Source organism: Coenobita brevimanus, chromosome 68, assembly GCF_032717465.1.
Source record: "Coenobita brevimanus isolate Jiangsu-jjx chromosome 68, ASM3271746v2, whole genome shotgun sequence".
Taxonomy (NCBI): domain Eukaryota; kingdom Metazoa; phylum Arthropoda; class Malacostraca; order Decapoda; family Coenobitidae; genus Coenobita; species Coenobita brevimanus.
Genome location: NC_137021.1, coordinates 11,967,566 through 11,987,500, shown reverse-complemented (window position 1 = coordinate 11,987,500; position 19,935 = coordinate 11,967,566). Strand labels below are relative to the sequence as shown.

Below are 19,935 nucleotides of genomic sequence, written 5' to 3'. Positions count from 1 at the left end.
TTTTGTCGAAGAAATTGCACCCAGATAAATTCGTATATAATCTGAAGGTAAAAGAGCTACGGTCCGAGTGTAGTTTCATGGTAAGCAAATTTTCAGGAAGTAGGTGTGTGTGTGTGTGTGTTTTCCTGTTGTTGGAGCAAACTCACCTCGTTTTTAGCTGAGGAGTGGGAGATAGTTATGATGATATAAAGATAATTGAAAACATAGAGGAAGGAAGTAGAGAGAGAGAGAGAGAGAGGGAGAAAGAATGTGGGTTTAAGAGTGTAAATATGGAACGGTATTGAAATGTAGGTGTAAGAATGGTTATGAAGCGGAAGGATGTGGATGGGAAAGAACACTGAAATTCCTGATGGAAAGGAAGAAAGAGAGAGAGCGCAAACGACAGGAGTAGATTTGAGTGAAGAGGAAAGGAAAGTGACAGGGCGGAGTGAGGAGAGGCGTGTAGGGGATAAAACAGGGAATTTCTGGATTGGGGAGAGGGACATTTAGGGATATTTTGGACAGCTTTAGGCATGTTGGGGGAAATGGAAGGCCTAGGGGAAATGTGGTTGGGGGTAGACTGAGGTATTAGGACAGGAGCATAAGTGGGGAGGAAAATTAAGGCTGGAAGGAAAGAGAAGATGAGAGAGAGAGAGAGAGAGAGAGATTGCATTAGGTAGCTCCGGTCGAAGAGTATTAAGACTATGTAACAATAAATCCAGAGAGTAACAACACATACAGACCAAGCAGTGGGTGTAGAAGAGGAGGAAATGGAGAGTCTGGGGGGTAGAGGAGGAGAGGAGAGAGGAGACGAAAGGGACGAAAGGGAGTGAAGCGAAGATGCATAGAGACGTAAGGAGAGCAGTGGGGAGAGGAAAGACATGGAGATAGAGAGGAAGGGAGGAGCAGGGAGATATAGAAAAGGGGAGGGATGGGGCATGGGGGGAGGGAATGGAAGTGAAGGGAAGGGAGAGATATGGAGGCTGGGAAAGGGATGAACTTGAAGACAGAAAGGAGATGAGGGGATGGACATAGAGACGAAGGACAGGGGCATGGAGACTGGGTATAGGGGAGTGAAGATGTGTGGGGCATGGAGACGTAAGGGAGTGTATGGCTGGGAGGGGCAGGGAGACAGGACCATAGGAGAGTAATGGAGTGGATAATGAGGGAGGGAGTGGCCGGGTGCTACTGGGGCGCTGGCTGGCCAATAGAGAGGATGAGGTGCCCGATTATCCATATCAACCCATCAGGAAATTTGGGGATAATGGGCAGAATAAGGGGATTGAGAGAGAGAGAGAGAGAGAGAGAATAGGCAGAATAGGAGGACTAAGAGAAATCCGGGGCATTGGGGGAGAGATTGGTAGGGGTAGGGGAGAAAGATGTGGATGGGGAAGGAAGTGGAGAGATTGAAGGAATGGGCAGACTGAGGAGAGAGAGAGGTCTGGAAAGAGAAAAGTTCGAGGGAGTAAGAGGCAGCAGGAGTGTGAGTAGGAAGAGGATGAAGGGTAAGAAGATGGAAGAGGGAGATAAGAGGACAGATAGTTAGGAAGAGAGATAGTCAGGCGGAGAGATATTGAGGTGTATTTGGTAATGGAGACGTGAAAATTGGAGGGAACAGTGGATGAGGAAAGGAAGAAAAAGAAGCGATGGAAGATGAGAGAGAGAGAAAGAAATATACAGTGAATGGTATGGAAGAAAGTGGAGAAAGAGAAACGAAAGGAGGAAGTAGGGGAATGTTGGAGAGAGGGAGTGGAAAAAAAAACAGGAGAAAGGAAAGAGGAAGAGATGAAAGGAATGGTGGAGAAACGAATAGAGAGGCATAGAGAGGAATTTAAGGGAATGTTGGAGAGATGGATGGATGTGGGGGGGTGAGGGAGGGGGTGTGGGGGTGAGGGTGGGGGATGAGGAAGGTCAAGGCATCGGGCACCAGTGTCGAACAAAGCACAGGGATGGTACAGATTCACCCAGGTACCAGGGGAGGGGGGCAATAGGGGTAGGGGAGGAACAGGAGGGAGAGTGGAAGGGCGGGGTAGGGGGTAGAGAGGGGAACCAGAGGAGAGGAGTGGAACGAGGAGAAAGAGAGAGAGAGAGAGAGAGAGAGAGAAATAGGGAAGTGTAACAAGGGCGAGGGGGAGAGTAGGCAGGGAAGAAGAGGCAAGAAGGAAGGATGGGAGAAGGGGAAGGGGAGAGGTGGGGGTACATCACAGGGGAAGTGGTTGGAGAGAAGGTTGGGAGGGAGCGATGGGAAAAGGGTACGTAAATTGGGGAAGGGAAGCCGGGAAAAGGGAGGGAGGGGACGAGATAGGGCTGGAGATGGATTGGGTGGAGGGCAGGGAGAGAGAATTGAACTAGGTGGGTGGGTGGGAGGAAGGGAAGGAGGGAGATGTTAGGGAAGAGGAAGGGAGATCAGAGGTTGCGAGGCGGAAGGGATGAACGAGGAAGATGGATCAGAATGTGAAGGACGGTATAGTGGAGAAATATCTCTATATATAAACTGGCGAGAGTAAGAAGAGACGAGGATGGCAGAAAAAGAATGTAAGGCTGTACGTGAAGAGTAGGATGTAGGGAGACAATACGAAGTGATCATAGGTGAAAGGGTACTTAGTATGAACGTTTAGGAAGGAGTAGTAGGAAAAATGCGGTAATCTTAGAAGTGGAAGAAAGAGGGAAGGAACAGAGGATGAAAGGTGGAAGGGATGAGAGAGAGAAAGGGGTCAGAATGTGTAAGGGGGGATAGCAGAAAAATACGGTAAGTTGGTGAGGATAGGACAAGACAAGGATGATGGAAAGAGGAAGCATATAGTGTAATTCTGGAGTGTGGGAGGAAAGAAGAGCAGGAAGGGAACTCAAAGTGTGAAGTGATGGACAGGTTATGGGAGGAAAGGGTCAGGAATTGTTAGAGGAGATGGTGGAAAGGTGAGATGAATATGCGAAGGTAGGACAAGGCGAGGATGATAGGCAGAGGATATACAGTAAAAGAAGTGTAGAAAGGAGGAGGGGAGGAAGATGCCAGGGAACAGATAGGGAGATGGGAAGGAGGAAGATGTCGGAATATCTCGAAGAGGATAGTGGAAAAATGAATAAGATTAGGATGATAAAGAGGAAGTAGTTGGAATTGGAGAAGAGGGAAAGATACGAGGGAGGTGATACGGAAGAGAAAGAGATGAGAGGGAGGAAGAGGTCAGAATGTGTAGAGAGAGAGAGTGCAAAGATAAGATTAATTGAGGAGGTCAGGAGAAGACGAGGATGATAAGAAGAGGGTGTAGGGGGAGAAACGGAACAGGATGGAATACAGAGGAGGGAAATTGGGTGGAAGGAGAGGGGAGGGAGATTGGGGAGGGAGGGAGGGGTAAGAGTGCGTAAGAAAGAGTCTGGGAAGGGTGAGGGAAGCATGTTCATCCCTGCCTGTCTTGCGGGGAAGGGAGGGGAAGGAAGGAAAGGGATGGGAAGGGGAGGTAGGAGTGTATGTGAGTCGAGAGGGGTAGGGGAGTGGAGAGGGAGGGGAAGAGAATGGTGACGTTGGAATGGGGTGAGGGGGAAGGGGAGAAGGGATAGGAGAGGGAGGGGCAGAGAAGGCATGTCAAGGCGAATTATAAAAAGGGAAAGAGAGCGAGAGAGAGAGAGAGAGAGAGGAGTGGAGGGGAGAATTAAATGAAAAAGGTAGTGGTTAGCAGACGTAAAATTGCGAAAAGGGGGAAAAATAGAATGGAAATAGGTGGGTCGAGAGAGAGAGAGAGGGGGGGGGAGGTGATGGTGGGTGAGCAAGAAGCAAGAAATGTGGTGAGTGAGTGGCGAGGGAGAGTGATGAGGGAGAGGGAGAGCAAGAAGCAGAAGTAGGAGGGGGAGGAGGAGGAGGAGGAAGGAAGAGGAGGAGTAGAAGATGAAAAGCAGGGGAGAAGCCGGTAGAGGAAGAGAAGAGGGGGAGGAAGGAACGAGGAGAACAGGAGGAGGAGGAGGAGAAGAGCATGGTCAGAAAGGGAAGAAGAGGAAGAGGAGGAGGAGGAGTAGGAGGGGATAAGAGGAAGTGGAAGTGAAAATTAATGGCACTTCTTACCATCCTTGTCCTGAGAACCACCCACCTCTCTCTCTCTCTCTCTCTCTCCCTATGCCGTATTCTCTTCCTTCTCTTGCGTTTCCTTCGTCGCGTCCTCCATATTCTCTCTTTTCCTTATTCCTTTTCATCCTGTCCACCCAAATCTCACTCTTACTCCCCCTTCTCTTCCCTTTGCTGTCTGTCTTATCCCTTTCTTCTGTTCCTGCTTTCCTATCCTTGTCTTATGGAATACTTTTATATACTTTTTAGCAGACAGCCTCGAAAGGTCATATTCGGTTGCTGTTTTTTTTTTCCCTGTCTTCTTTCATGTTGTTCTTTTTTTTTTTTTTTTCGATTGTTAGCCTATTCTTTCTTTGTTATTTCTTATTTTGAGGGTATTATAGCTTGTCTTTATAATTAGCAGTGATTTATAGCCTTTTACCGTAATTGCTGGCTATGTTCTGTCTGCCTTGTCTTCCACTCTTTACTGTAGGTTTCTTTCCCCATCGTTTTTTCCCTCTTTCCAAGCTAATTTGCATCTCTATTCGACTCCATTTTTTCCTTCGCAGATTCATGTTCACAAACATTGGCACACACACACACACACACACACACACACACACACACACACACACACACACACACACACACACACACACACACACACACACACACACACACACCACACACACACACACACACACACACACACACACACACACACACACACACACACACACACACACACACACACACACACACACACACACACACACACACACACACACAATGATTTGCACATAGCCACCTTCCCATCGATCCCCAACTCTCACACGCACTTCTCACCCCCTCCCCCATTCATAACTATTTCCCTTCCCCACTTTGTAAAACTATCTCCCCTCAGATTCAGAATACTCTCCCCCAACATACAACGCATCCCCTCTCCCCTCTATACCTCCAGAGTACAGGCACCCTCTTTTCGCATTTCTGTTTTTCATTTATTTTCGTTTTTTCTCTCATCCTTCCACTCAGACGTCGTTCCCCACCTTGTTCTTCCTATGTGGACAATCAGCTTCCTATTCCACCTCCTATATACCGTTACCTCCCTGCTTCCAGCCCTGTCTCTGCTTCCCACATCAGCCCTTCTTACTCCTCTTCCGTCCCCATCCCTCACACAAGCACCTACCCTCTTGCCCCTCTATTCCTCCCTCTCATCGGCACTACTGTATACTCCCGTTCCCCTTTCCCCTTCGTTCCACATCCTTTTATGCCCAGCCAATCACTTCCCCAACTCCTTCCACTCCTCTTCCACCATTCCATCATGCTCCCTGCCCGCCCTTCCAACACTCCCTTCCTCTTTCCTCCACGTTCCCCTCCCCTTTCTCCATACCACCTCCCTTGCCTTCCCACTCCTTTCACGCTTTTCTCCCCGCTCCTACCCCACCCCTCTTGCATCGCTCCTGCACTCCACTTTCCTCCACGTCCTCCCCCACACTCCTTCCTCCTTTACTCCACTTCTCCCCTTCCCCATTCATCCTCCAGTCCACCCAGTTCCCACTCGTCCCTCTCCCAACTTTCCTCCTCGCTCCTCTCCCCTTCCCTCCTCCACATCCCCTTTTTCCACCACGTTCCTCCTTGCGCCTCTCTTCCCCCCCCCTCCCTTCACCCACTCCCCCCTCTCTTCCCTTACTCCCCTCCTTTCTCTTCTCCCCCTCCTTCCCCCAGCACGACGCATCCCGGCAGTCACTTATCAGAGCTTTAAGGCCTAATTAGAGGACATTTCTCATCGCACCACACCGCCTGTCCTGGTGCTTCTCACTCCTTGGCCTTTTTACCCTGTCCTCCCCAACCTATGCAGGCCACCGATTTGTTATTAGTATTATATTTATTATTTTTGTCTTGGAGATTATATTTCCCTTTTGTATGTACGTTATTTTGTGTTTATATTCTTTCATAGTTCTTTATTACAAGGTTTTTATTTTGCCATTTTTATATAAGTGTCCCCTTAAATGTTTTCTTTACTCGTTAGGCTATTTATTTTAACATTTATTTTTTTTAGTTGCTGTATTAGTTTTTGTTTTATTTTTATTTATATTTAGTCTAACTTGTTCACTTTTCTCATGTTGTGTGTATGTCGTTTAACTTTTTTCCCCTCTAGATTTTTATGTATGACTTCTGCATCTGTATTCTATAATCTCTCTCTCTCTCTCTCTCTCTCTCTCTCTCTCTCTTTCCCAATTAAAGTATACTAGAGACGAAATCAGCCACCCTCTGCTATGACCCTTTTGTGTGTGTGTGTGTGTGTGTGTGTGTGTGTGTGTGTGTGTGTGTCGTGCTCATGTGCTCCTAAATCTCTCCTTGTTAATTGTAATGTGGGTCCTGCTCCTCTTCCTCTCCCGGATGCTCAGGTCCAAGGTTTCACGCAGGCCTTTTTTTCTTTGGTTGTGCTTTTGGTTGTGCTGGGGAGGTGTGTTTAGAGATGATGTTGTTAGGAGGGTTAGAAGAGGACCTTTTTTCGTACTTGTGTTGATGTTATGGTTATAGGTGATTGTTGTGGAATGTGGTTTGATGTCATTTCAAGTGGTGGTGGTTGTTATAATTATTATTATTGCTTATTATTATTATTATTATTATTATTATTATTATTATTAATTATTGTTGTTGTTTAACTCCCCACACCATTGGTAAGTTATATTGTTCTTGTCAGTGTTATTAATTATTACTATTGTTATTATTATTATTATTATTATTATTATTATTATTATTATTACTGTTGTTTTTTACGAAGTAAAGTGCTCGTATTCGCTCAGTTTAAAAGTTGCGGTCATTATACTTGGCCATCTTGAGTCCTCCAGCTGGCGGCTTCATATGGGCCAGTATCATCCCGTTCCCAGTACTGGTTTTCCAGTTCATCCAAAAACCTATGGCCTAGAAATTGTCTGTTTGCGGATTCTCAGAAACCGCTAAAGGTACAGACTTGACATTTTTGTGGGACGTAGCAAAGGTTGGGGAGCAGGTCTGAAATGACTATGGACCCATTTATGCCAGTAGTCTCTGAGACGCCCGGGGGTCAATGGAAAGTACAGTAGTTTGGGCTCAGCCATTTTTGTTCTGCGAGGGTTTCGTTGGCTTCACCTTTAACCCACGTGTTTGACACTCTTCTAGGGGGTCCTACTATCTTCACTTCGAAGTGCTCAAAATATAAAGGGCATACCAGGTCCAGCGATAGTCACAGTGTTGGGACATTGGGGAATAAATCGGCCTCTGCAGTCGAACTGGGGAAGATATTGGATGACCCTGTTATGTGGTGAGTTACTGAAATTGCTAATGACAATTTCCGTATTGTAGTTATAATCATTGTTATTATTATTATTATTATTATTTATCAGCATTATCCTGACACATAATCTCACTAGAAGATTATTATAGTAGCTAACTTTTTTTTCTCATTTATTCCCATCAGCCAGTGATTTTTTTTTTGTACACACTTTCGTGTTTTTATTCTCATGCACATTAAGGCTTAATGGTTGCTGAAATTGTTTTGATAAAATTCCGCGTCCCTTGAAAATGAGACTGGGAGGACATTACTGCCTGGGAATATTTCAGTGATGGTATGAAAGGGTGGCTGTAGGCAGGAAAATGGGGTGTGGGTAAGCGGGTCTGTGGATGAGGAAGGTGGGGAGGAAAGTGAATTTATATTGATGAGTATTGAAAGGTAACTCTAGGCTGGAGGATGGGTTGTGGGTAGATGGGTGTGTGGATTAGGAAGGTGGGGAGAGAAGTGAGTTTTATATGGATGAGTATTGAAAGGTAACTGTAGGCAGAAGGATGGGTTGTGGGTGAAAGGGTGTGTGGGTTAGGAAGGTGGGGAGAGAAGTGAGTTATGTGTTGATGGGTAACAAAATGTAGTGTAGGTGAGAGGATTGGCTGTTGGTAAATGGGTGTGTGGGTTTGGAAGATCGTTATGAAGGTGAGTTTAACACTTTTTGCTCGATCATGTCCTTATTTTTTCACCTTTTATCCCCAGACGATTTCATTCAGCCTTTAGAGAACCTTTTTGAGCAGGAGGGGTTGGATGCAGCCTTCGTTTGCTCTTTTACTGAGGGGTTTTTCAATAAAATGATTTTATATTTTACTTGCATATTCCTTCCTTTACTCAGGGGCTTTCCTAAACTGAACAAAATCGTCTGGAAGCAGCAAGAACAAACTACAAGAAGATATCGCCGCACTGAAGGGGTTGAGGGATAATAGGTGGGTGAGGGGATTGTAGGTGGGTGGATGCTTGAAATGGAGTGTGAGAGTGGATAATCAGGCTAGGTGGATGAAAGAAAATAATGTGGAAGAAAGATGTAAGGACGGTCGGTGAATTGAGAGGTGGACTGGTGGGTGGAAGAAGACATGAATGGCTGGGTGGGTGGAGTAAGATTTGAATAGCTGGGTGGATGGTTGAGTGGGTATATAGATAGAGGGTGAATCGATAGTGGTCAGATAGATGGAATAGCTGGGTAGGTAGGTTGGGATGGGTGCATGGATATTTTTGGGGTGGGTTGGTTGGTGAGTCGGTTGATAGATTGAGGATGGATTAGTGCATGGATGGGTAGGTTGGTGGGTAGACGGAAATTTGAATGGATGGGTGGGTGGATGGATAGCTTGGCGGATTAGTAAAGGTAAAGGAGGGGCATTGAGCAGCTTAGAATGTGGACGAGTGTGTGGAGGGAAAGGAATGCAGGCGTCGGTACCTTTGCAATGGATGATGGGATAAGATTAGGGTGTGTGGGGTTTATGTAGGCAAAGGCAGGGTTTAGAGATAGGGCCATATTCCGTGGGCTTAGAAGGCTCCCAGCACCTCTCACTTTCCCCAGTTTGTCGCTGTTTTAGTGTCTTGTATCCCGTTTATGAAGACTTTGACAATGAGAAGAAGATAATATTACTGCGCAGTGAATGGAATAAATCGCTAACGAAAAGATGGTTTGGAGTCATGGGCAGCGAGGATGATTTAGGTGTAGGATAGAACTGAGTGGAATAGGTCTGGAGGTTAGAAAAGGGTGATGGTACGGGGCGGGGTGGAGTTGGGTAAGTGGAGTTTTGACGATGCGAGGTGGGGTTGAGATGACTTTGAACGGCAGAGATAGGTTGGAGTTGGGTTGAGTTAGAGTAGATGGGGTAGTGACAGAAGAGTAGGGACAGAGTAGGGTGGGCTAGGGTTGGGGCAGAGTTGGTAGGTACGAGTTAGTAGGGTAGGAACAGAGTTGGTGGGAGAGGGACAGAGTAGCGATGCGAAAGAGTAGGAAGAGGCATGGTCGGGACTGGAAGGGACGGGGCAGAGCTGGGCGGGAGGGTGAGGGTGAGGGGGAAGGGGAGTCACATAAATTGGGATGAGGTGAGGGCCGGTGACGCGAGTACCGAGGCCCTATTAAGACGGGTGACGCCTGCCCTGGCTAATAGTAACAGATGGAACGTCGGGAGAGGGGGTGGGGAGCATCACAAGCCGGCACACCCACACACCTTCACACGACAGGATACAGAACCACATAGCTTTGCATGCCAACACACAGCATCACACCAGCACACAGCACAGTACACAACACCACACATTACCACACGCCAGCAGGCAGTACCACACACCACTACACACACACACCCACACACCACACTTTACTACACCCCAGCACACACCAACCACAACACACACCACACCCCATCGCACCGCACCACACACCACCACAAAGCTGCGTCGCGACCTATGAAAACCTCTTTTGTAGGAGGGGGTCGTGAACTTTGCGATTAGAGTATCATATAGAGGATTAACAGCTGGAGAATCCTTAGTGATTTTTTGGGTTTGTAATGTAGATGTTCCGGTCACCACTATTATTATTATTATTATTGTTGTTGTTTTTGTTGTGGTTGGTGGTGGTTTTTGTTGTTATCATCCTTGTCGTCAAAATCATTATCATCATAATCATCATCATCATCATTTATCATCCCTGCTTTCTCTTCTCTCACGGTCTCCATGCATTACTATCTTCCCCATACCCCTTTCACTGCTACTAATCTTTTATTATTATTATTATTATTATTTATTATTATTATTATTATTATTATTATTATTATTCCTGGTACCTTCATATAATTTAATATTCTACCCACTTAAGACTGTTATTATTTTCTGTTCAGTTCTTTCTACCCTCATTCTCCTTTTCTAAGCCATGGAAAGACATAGTGAAGAGGCTAAGTTTCCATTATTACTGCCTTGCCTTATGCTTTGTCTTTAATCCTTTACTTCCTCCTGCGTTTCTCTCCCCTCTTCCTTTTACCTTCTCTCCCCTCACATTTTTTCCCCTCGCTCTCTCTTCGTTTCACTAACCCCCCCCCTCCCATGGCAACTGCAGAATCAATTCAGAGAGAGAGAGAGAGAGAGGAAAAGCAGATTAGGACACAGCTCAATACACACACATATAACTTTAAACAAAACCAGAGCTGAGGTATATTTTTTAACCCCTATTTTTTTTTTTTATTACCCACTGATTATGTGTATCTCTAATTACTCCTATAAAACTTAGAAGAGAAAATGAATATATGTTTTTTGTCACGAGAGGTATTACAGATTGAAATAATGTGTGTGAATTTAAGGTAGCTATATAACGCATAATTGATAGGATTTTAAGATGATTTATACAACAAGAATTGCCATTGTCATTTTTGTCTCTTAGATACGGTGGTGTCATTCGTGTGTTTTTATTCCTGCTTCACCCAGACGATTTTATTCAGCTTTGGACGGACTTTTCCTGTTGAAGGGGTTAACTGATGGTCGTATCAAACCTCTCCAGTTCGAAAAGTGTCTTCTGGCTGAGTAAAATCGTCTGTTGATAAGAAATAAACTTAAACCTGGTAAGAAGTCAGCATAATGAAGAAATTGGCCCCTTTTATGCGACTAATTCGTATTGTATTCTTGATCCCTTCAGACGATTTTTGTCAGCTTACGAGAGACTTTTATAACTGGAGGGGCTTGACATAGTTTTTGATAACCTTTTTACCACTAGGCGCCTCCACTTAGCTGACTTTTAGGCGTCTGGTGCTAGCAAGAATGGAATAAAATAAATGAGTGAATGGAGCTTTGAGAGTTGCAGTACTAGAAAAATTGCCGTAATATTATGCTTGCTGATGTATATGACTCAGATTTTTACCCAATCAGAAGGATATGAATTTAAACAGAGTAAAGGCCATAATGACGTATTTTTAAAGTACGAATTTATTGAAGTATAATATTTGCCATAATTTTTTTAGTTTACAATAGAACCGCTGAGCTTTAGAATTTGCTCTTTTGTGCCATGGCTCAAGGGAAGAGTTTTTTTTTTTTTTTTTTTTTTTTTCAACTCTGGAGGTCCGTAGTGTTTGAGGCTATTTTAACAAACCTCCAGCTCTCTTGCCTGCCTTCTACTTTTTCTTTTTTTTTCGTATTTTGCGTCATCCTTTTTTCTTCATTTGTTTATTTTTTCTTATTTTTGGATTATTGTTATTCATCTCTTAGTTTCCAATTTCTTTCCTTCGTTTTGTCTGCCTCATTTCTCTCGTCCTTTTATCTTACATCCCTCCCCATCCTCTTATCCATCTTTTATTTCACGTATAATAAGTAAATTAATATATATACCTACATGCACACCGGTAACTATGTCCAGTGTGCCTTGCGTATCTATCTCATTTTCTTTAATTCTCTCTCATTTTCTCTCGTCCCCCACTCAGGCCAGTCTGAACGTCCACTATTGTACTAACCCGTCATTAAAACATAAAAAAAATCCTCAGTCCATTGCCACGGGTCCACCCTCTAGAAATAATTATATAACGTCTATTTTTTCCTCTTTCTGGGGCACGCTAGGAAGGGTGGAGGGGAGGGGAAAGGGGGAGGGTGATGAGGAGGGAGGGAGGTTAAGTCGAGTGCTGGAGAGAGAGAGAGATGGAGGAATAAAAGCGGAGGAAAGGAAAAGCGGAGTGAGGGAATCTGGTTTTGCGTCATGACCCATTTTGCTTTCTCCTACTACGGCGGCTACTTTCTTTCCCGACATTTTCTTCATTTTATTTTTTCCTTTCTTTCCCCACTGTTGTCCATTTACCACATTCCCACTTTTCCGTGTGTGTGTGTGTGTGTGTGTGTGTGTGTGTGTGTGTGTGTGTGTGTGTGTGTGTGTGTGTGTGTGTGTGTGTGTGTGTGTGTGTGTGTGTGTGTGTGTCTCAGCCTTCCTACAACACATACCCGTACCTTCCCTGCATAACCATAACAACTACATGCTGCCCATCAGTTCCTGGTTCTCTCATTTCATTTCCTGCCTTCCTTCCTGCCAGCCATTCATCCTTCCCTTCACAGCAAGTCCCCCACCACCCTTCCTTCATTTCCCTCGCCTCATTTCCTTCCCTTTCTGTCTTCTCACTCTTCCCCCGTGCCCCCCTGCGCCGAAAATTACACTAGGGTGGATAAAAACTGACCCTCCCCCCTTCAGTAGACTTCTTGTAATCCTAAACCCTTCAGACCACATCGCCCCCCTAGCTCCCTTTTTGCGGGTAGTTGGGTGGGTCTTTTCATCTCCTTGTCACCCGAGCCTGCCACTCATTCTCCCTCTCGTTCACGTCTGTTCTCTCGTGTCCCCTAGTGTCCCCATTCCTTGTTTGTCCCGTCCTTCCCCTCCTTCCCCCCTTCCAGTCCTTCCTGCTTTCTGCCCCCACCTCCCTTCTTTCCTTCCAAGTTCTCCTTGATTTCCTTTACCCCCTCTTTCTCCCCCTGACGCCCCCTAGCTCCTCCCATCTCTTCATCCCCAACTCGCCCCCCCGTTTCTCCCCCTTCTTCCTCTTTTTATTTTAAGTCCCCTCATTTCTTCCTCTTACTCCTCCTTACTTTGTCACCAAATTGTTCTTACATGGCCCTTCCTTACCCCCACCACTCCCTAAACTATATCCATATCCTTCGCTGAAACATTCCGTACATCCTCAACCCCTCCCTACATACCCCCTAACTCACCCACCTTTCTCCTATTCCCACAACCCACTGTACACAGTCACCCCCTCCCCGAACCCTCCCTACACTGTCACCCCTACTCTTCCACCCCACCTTTCTCCCATTCCCCCAGCCTTCGCTACACTGTCACCCCTCCCCCCGAAATCCCCCTACTCTGCGACCCCACCTTTCTCCCATTCCCACAACCCTCCCTACTTTGTCACCCTCTCCCCCCGAAACCCCCCCACTACTCTGCGACCCCACCTTTCTCCCATTCCCCTATCCTTCCTACACTGTCACCCCCTTCCCCCCAACCCTCCTACTCTGCGACCCAGGCCAATCGGTGCTTAACAATAGGGAAGGCGACACTCTGTTATGTCCCTGGCCGCCCCTTCCATACAACTGCTGGTTTTGTCACTGGACACCTCAAACATCTCCTTAGGGGCCTAGGAGCCTTATTGTCGTCGTGGGTTTAGGAGACTCATTGGATCTCCTCAGGGGCCCAGGAGCCGTATTGTCGTCGTGGGTTTAGGAGACTCATTGGATCTCCTCAGGGGCCCAGGAGCCGTATTGTCGTCGTGGGTTTAGGAGACTCATTGGATCTTCTTAGGGGCCCAGGAGCCGTATTGTCGTCGTGGGTTTAGAAGACTCATTGGATCTGCTTAGGGGCCCAGGAGCCGTATTGTCGTCTTGGGTTTAGGAGACTCACTGGCAACACCCCCCTCCCCTGATGGTTTTTCTCAGCATATGGCACACGATGTATGATTTTTTTCTCTCTCTCTTTTTATTGGGTGGAGTGGAAAAATGTATACAGTATAAAAAAAAGGGTATGGGTGGCATTACAAGAGATGGTTAAGCCTTTCAGGACGATGAGGATTTCTCTCTCTCTCTCTCTCTGTCTCTCTCTGTCTCTCTCTCTCTCTCTCTCTTTCTCTCATAAACCGTAAATAGACATCGTAGCACTAAATGGTTAATCAGTATCGTGCTAAATACATCGCTAAGGTGCTAGGAGATTTTGCTAGGGCCGGAAGATTGCGGCTGCTAGGGATACGGCTGTGACTCATCCCCTGCATGTTTTGTGTCTTCCAAGGGTGTTTACTTCTTGTTTAGGTTTGTTGTTTTATTGGATCTCTAGTGGTATTTCTTCTGGTTCTACTTCTTTCACCTTCTCGGCTTTCTTTCTCTTCCTGCCTTCCTTCTTTCCTTCATTTTCATTTTGTTTTCCTTTCGTCATTCCGTCCTTCCTTCCTTCCTTCCATCTTTCTTTCCTTCTCATTGTGTCACCCTTCCTTCTCTTTCTGCCATCCGTGTCTTCCTTCCTTTTTTTTTTTTTTTTTTTTTTTTCCCCGCATCATCTTCCCTTCCCTTGTTCCCTTGGCATTCCTCGTTCTTCTGCCATTCTTCATTCTCTTTCCCTTCCTCTTCCTCTATTCCTGCTTTCTCTATTGTCATTCTTCCCATTTTCGGTTTCCTCCTCCTCCTCCTCCGAATGTCGCCCGAGGTCCCCAGATGGTCTTAAGCTGTTGATGGGTCCAGCTGCCTCAGGGTTTCTGCTCCCGTTACTCAAATTTCGTCATTCCAGGTTTGGCGTCATGGCGGGGTAAGGGGAAGGGAGGGGGGGAGAGCTGGGGTGGGAGGGGGGAGCGTTTCAGGAGAGGGGGAACGTTTGAGGGAGGAGGGGCGTTTCTAGGGGGGGGGGCGTTTCAGGGTGGAATTCTGATATCACCTCCCTCTTGTACTCAGATTCTGAATTGCAAGAAACACGAGAGACTTGAGATTTCTGCGCTGCTCCCTCCTCCTCCTTCCTCCTTCCTGCAGAAAAAAAAAAATGACGTGATAATATTCCCCATAATTAAGATTTGTTGCTGAAGAGATGACGAGAGACATGGCAAGATTCTAAAGTCCCCTTGTGTTTTTCCTGCAAATCAAAAGCTAAAATTACGACAGGCAGGTGATGGTAATATTGTTTGTGAATCCAGTGCCAAGGTGTTGTCTAGGGTGTTGGCTACAGACGCTAGTGGTGGTGTTATGGGTTGTGTTGTTGGTGTCCATGTGGCTAATTGGTTGTGGTTGTTGGGGTTGGATTGTTTTCTTGGGTTCTTGGTGATGGTGGTGGTGGTGGTGGTGGTAAGATTGTCCGTCATTCCATCATCCAGTCTGAAATGTATGGAATTCGGGACAGGCTCCTTGGTTCTAACATTCATAGCGAGGGTATTTATTATTATTATTGTTATTATTATTATTATTACCGGTATTGTTATTTAAAGTCTTTAGTTATTGTGTATTCAGTTCCTTTTCAGTTATATAACGTGCATTCAGTTGTTCGTGTTACCTCAGGCCTATTACTGAGTTCCTTGTCGGTATTGTGTCATGTCTTTCGTCATCACTTAGCCTCCAATTACCGGGTCCCGTTACTCCATCCAGCCTTTTATTGTTCCAGTCTCGTTCCAGGTGTTTGGCTGGCTGTTTCAGTTGCCTTCGAACGCTTCCTCCTCTTGTTCCGTGTTTCCAGCTGCCTTGTCTTCATTGGGGATGCTCTCACGCTCCCTTCCACCTGGTTACCTGTCATTTGTGAGGACTTGTTCAGCTGCCTCGCTTTATGTGTGTCTCAAGTGGCCTTTGTATTTTTGTTTCATGTTTTCCCGAATTTCTGCTCCTCGCCTGTTATGATGTCCTTGTGGCTGGTTTGAGTTTTGATGGGTATATTAGGGACTTAAACTTTCTTTTTTTTTTTTTGGATTTTAACTCGCCCTTAAAATGATGTACTGGTTTGAATTCTGATAAGCATAATAGTGAACATACTTCTGGTTTCCGTAATTATTTCGTCACCCTTAGTATTCCCATCCTCATTCTTGTTGACCAGTGGGGGAGGAGATTGAGAAATAGAAGGAGCGAGAGAGAGAGAGAGAGAGAGAGAGAGAGAGAGAGAGAATGCAAACAGACTACCCAGTGAAATAGTTCATGCATTTATTTATTATTCAGGTCTTCGAAATTCTCAGCATTGATTTAACTGGACTCTCGTAAGCTGAATAATACGGTATAATCTGGGTCGGGGGTTGGGGGGAAGATTTGTATTAAAGATAGCCCTATATTGAAAGGGTTTGCGGAGATTATGAGAGGTCTGACCACAGTGTAAGGATTATGGGGCTATCTATCTACCTATTGCCTGACGCCTAAATCCCGTAAGGGGTGGCCACAAATAAATCGCCTTCATGTCGCCCTGTCCCCCTCCATTTCACTGCCCTGCTCCCAGCTCACACGCCCCTCTCTCATGTACCTCTCCACTCCATCCCTCCATCTCATCCTTGGCCTTCTCCTCCCTCTCCCCCCTCCGCGACCTACCATTCTCGGCGTCCTCCGTCTTTGCTCATTGTTATTTCCATATCCATCTTTACCGTCATCTTATCCTTATCACCATCGTCGTCGTCTTATCATTATCAAAATCCATTGCACTACTTCCTCGTACTCATCCTTATCTTCACCTTAATTATCTTTATTTTTTGCTACCATCTCGTCGTCGTCCTCTTCCTAATCATCATCATTTTACTCTACCGGGTGTGATTCTGCCCTTTTCCCTATTACTCCGTCCCCATTCTTTTTGTTTACAGTTTCCTTTCCACCCCTTTTCCACTCCCTCATTCCAAGGAAGGATAGCTAAATGTTGTGTGCGTCCCTCCGCCTTCCCCTTCTATACCTTTTCCACTCCCGCACCCCATACCGTCAGTAGTGCATGGGGTGGGGGGGGGCGTGCTTATCCCCCCATTCCCTGTTTCGAGTGGGTTTTATATCACCGTTCCCATTTTTCCCCTTTCCTATATTTTTCCATTCCCTCACCCAACGAAAGGCGTAACTGTGTTGTCCTTTCATCAGCGTATTCCCACATTCTATTCCCCAAACCTCAAGAAAAGCACTGTTTGTTCCTCCGTCAGTAGTCTCTCTTCGCCATTTCCCTTCCCTTCCCCCGAAAAGACATAAAAGGCTTAATATTTACGGTGTCTGTTCCTGAATATGTTTTGTGTACATGAGGGCGTACATACCCATCCTCTCTTGTTACCTTCGACTCTGATTTGTCCCTTTTCCAGTTTCTCTTTCCTTTTCCCCAAGACAGACATAAAACCATAAAGCCATAATATTTAATGTCTCTTCCATATGTTTCTATATGTGAGGGGTCCGTATTGGTCTGATTTGCAAGCGGCTTTCATTCATCCCCTTTTTCCTCTCCCCCTCCCCATGACAGAAATAAAGCCATAACATTTGTTGTGTTTACTCCATTCTTTAGTGTATATGAGGGCGTCTGTTTTTATTCCGTCCCAGTTACAAGCGGCTTAAAGTCCACCCTCTCCTCTCGTCCTCACACTCGCCTCAGGACAGACATAAAGCCATAATATTTACTGTGGTTACTCTCCCGTTCCTTAGTGTATGTGAGGGGCGTTCGTTGTGATCTCCTCCCAGTTGCAAGCGGCTTTAATTCGTTCCCTTTGGTAAAGTAGCCCGCAATCCCTGCCTGCCCGCCGGTGTGTGTCTCCGTGCGTCGTCTTAAGTTTTCCCGCCCCTGTCAGCTTTCTTTTGGATTTCACGGAGGAGTTTTGCTGGTTTTCCCTTCCCTCGGAGCCCACCGTGTTTTGCTGGCTGTGGGAACAATATTGTATTGTGGGAACTGTGGGTATGTCGTAAAGTTTATTTCAGGAGAGTATTTTTGGAACTGTGTAAACTGAAGTATAATGTGGAGATGTGTTTTGTACTGTTAGCTCCCCCTTGTTTTTTTATTCATTTGCCGTAGGAGTGAACATGCTTTTACCATTTTAGCTGTAACATTGCTCCAAAGCTGATTAAAATAATTGGGCGTTAGCCGGAATGAATAGTTGCATATAAAATCCCTAGGTTGAAACTGTTGCTGGAGATCGTTTATGGTCTTTTCAGTCGGTGAGGTTTCTCTAGAATTCTGAAGTTAACCAAAATAAGGTAAAAAAGACAACCTAGGACTGAAGCAGTTAATCTGAGGCTGCCATCATTAGGGTAGGAGTTACACACACACACACACACACACACACACACACACACACACACACACAGAAGAGAAAAAAAATTAAGGAGTTCTTAACCTCAGTACCCCATGACTGTATACTTTTCGTGTTTGTTGACTTTATGTCCACTTTATTACTTTATTGCCCACTTATTTAGATTGCTTGTAAAAATGATAGAAATATATTGCAACCTCAGCATTGCAGGAAACATTCTTGGGGAGGTACGCGAAATTGTGACATTACCCAAGGGTTAAGAGTTACCGGTAGAGGGTACAGACAGAAATGAGGAAACCAGTGGGGAGATGATTGGAATTGTTGTAAGAATGAGAGTTTGTCGTCATCATCATCATCATCATCATCCCAGATCATTACCTACATTCATAGGGCAAACTCCTCTTCATCTTACGCCTTATCATCATCGTCGTCGTCGTCAGCACCATCACTTATCATCATCATCATCATCATCATCCTAATCATCACCATCCTAATATTCCAACGTCCCACATTCACAGAGCCAAACGTTCATCATCATCATCATCATCATCATTGTATTCATCACCATCGTCCACACCTTCCAGACTAAAAAGCACACACTTTCGTAAACAGAAATTCACAGCAGCCATACCTACCTTTAGTGGTGCAGAGGCATTGTGCGGGGCTGTGTGTTGTTGAATATGTGCAACAGACTTTCCGGACGTGTTGCAGGCTTCGCTCCAAGTCCCTTCCAGCTCCTGCAAATCCCCCTCAACTATGCCACCCAACCCGCCATTCCCCCCCCTCCTCCTCCCTTGCTTACCAGTCCCCTGTGTGTGTGTGTGTGTGTGTGTGTGTGTGTGTGTGTGTGTGTGTTTTGAGGTAGGTAGAATGGGAGAAAAAATAGAGAGAGAGAGAGAGAGAGAGAGAGAGAGAGAGACTAAGGGTTAAAAGTGAAAAATAATTGACCTTAGGATGGCTATGTAGAGGAAGAATGAATTTGCACCACGAGATGTCTGTAATGAGCTGAAAGTACGTGTGGTGGGAGTAAGAATGAAGTGGTAGGCAAGAGGTCATTGAAATACAGTAGAGATCAGGAGAGGTGGAAAGTATGTAGTGGAGATTTAGACGGGTAGAATATGTATGCTGAGTATGAGGGGGGTGAAGAGGGAGGAGTGAAAAGCAACCGCCAGAAGAGATGGCTAATAGTGATCGAAGAGGAAGAGGTGACAGTGAAGATATCGAGGTAATCTGAAACGGGGGACAGAAAGTAAAAATTATGAAAGAGATGTATACAGGATAAAGTCACGCTACTGTTAAAGAAAAAAAAAACAGGTCTTTTGAGAGAGAGAGAGAGAGATAGGCTCTAGTTAGTCTCATTCCTGCCACTCACGCCTTTCATTCTCTCTCTCTCTCTCTCTCTCACACACACACACACACACACACACACACACACACACACACACACACACACACACACACACACACACACACACACACACACACACACACACACACACACACACACACACACACACACACACACACACACACACACACACACACACACACACCGCTGTTTTCATTACGCCCTCATTCGGTTCGCACCACATTTTTTTTCCCTCTTATTTTCCTGGCCATTTTCTCGAGTGTGAGTGTTTGTTTTGTTTGTAAACCACGGGGAAAATCGCTCCAATCCCTCGTTCTTTTTCATTCTGCCTTTTTTTTTCTCTCCCTCCCTCCGACGGCCTCTCTTTTCTTTCCCTCTTTTCTCAGGTCTTTATGATGTTAATGTGGCAAGACTGTGGCGAAGAGGACAATAGAGGAAAGGGGATGGAGGAGGCTAATGAAGGGGAAAGGACTGTGTCGAGAGGGGCGTCGGAGGAGAGAGGGAGAGAGAGAGAGAGAGAGAGAGAGAGAATTGTGGATATATTTGAAGAGCG

At 45.7% G+C, this 19,935-nt stretch overlaps 1 protein-coding gene across 1 annotated transcript in view; it reads left to right on the top strand.

Moving 5' to 3' along the window:
- Positions 1–19,935, top strand: part of LOC145405824 (uncharacterized) — a 629,196-nt gene that overhangs the window by 231,037 nt on the left and 378,224 nt on the right. The gene's annotated exons all lie outside the window — the stretch shown is intronic.